At 32.6% G+C, this 647-nt stretch overlaps 1 protein-coding gene across 1 annotated transcript in view; it reads right to left on the bottom strand.

The window, feature by feature from the left end:
* Positions 1–647, bottom strand: part of LOC119587900 — a gene marked incomplete at its 5' end in the record, with an annotated part of 12,638 nt that overhangs the window by 1,019 nt on the left and 10,972 nt on the right.

The following is a 647-nucleotide window of genomic DNA, read 5'->3' as shown; positions in this document are numbered from 1 at the left end:
CATTATTATTGTTATTATTGTTGTCCTTACAAAAAATTATACGATTACTGACTAATGGAAAGCGCACTATTGCCAGTAAATATAAAGATAGCAAATTATCGAACTGAACAGGCATGTAATATGCTTGCATCAGATGTTAGTTTAAGGACTGTTGCAATTTTTTTTTCTTCGAAGCATGAAAAATAATTTCAGACACAAGTCAGTCATATAGGCACATGAACTACTATATCAAAAGTAAGAAGGGAAAGAAAGCTGTCAGCTAACAATTTTTTTAAGCAGCAACTTTGCATTTTGAGATTATATGTAACCCTGTTGATTGAAACCCCTACATCTTCATGTTTACATCAAACTTGTACTATCACTTCATGAACTTCTATAATGAGCATTATACAGTTCTCTTTACAATCATCATTGTATATGTGTGAAAATAAGCTCCTCAGAACTACACTGATCTAAGAGTATCCTTTGCTCAAAGCTTCAAACTGTCAAAGTCAAAGGGAACAGACTATAGAAAGACGTAAAAACAGACCAAGCTGCTATTCTTACGACATCCATGAGCCCAAAAGTTACCATGTATTCGTATCAAGAGCTATGTAACAGCCATATCAATATTTGCCATTTGATTTCATTTTAATAAAAGTAAAACT

This window comes from Penaeus monodon, chromosome 23 (assembly GCF_015228065.2).
Source record: "Penaeus monodon isolate SGIC_2016 chromosome 23, NSTDA_Pmon_1, whole genome shotgun sequence".
Taxonomy (NCBI): Eukaryota; Metazoa; Arthropoda; class Malacostraca; order Decapoda; family Penaeidae; genus Penaeus; species Penaeus monodon.
This window is presented reverse-complemented; position numbering and strand designations above follow the sequence as displayed.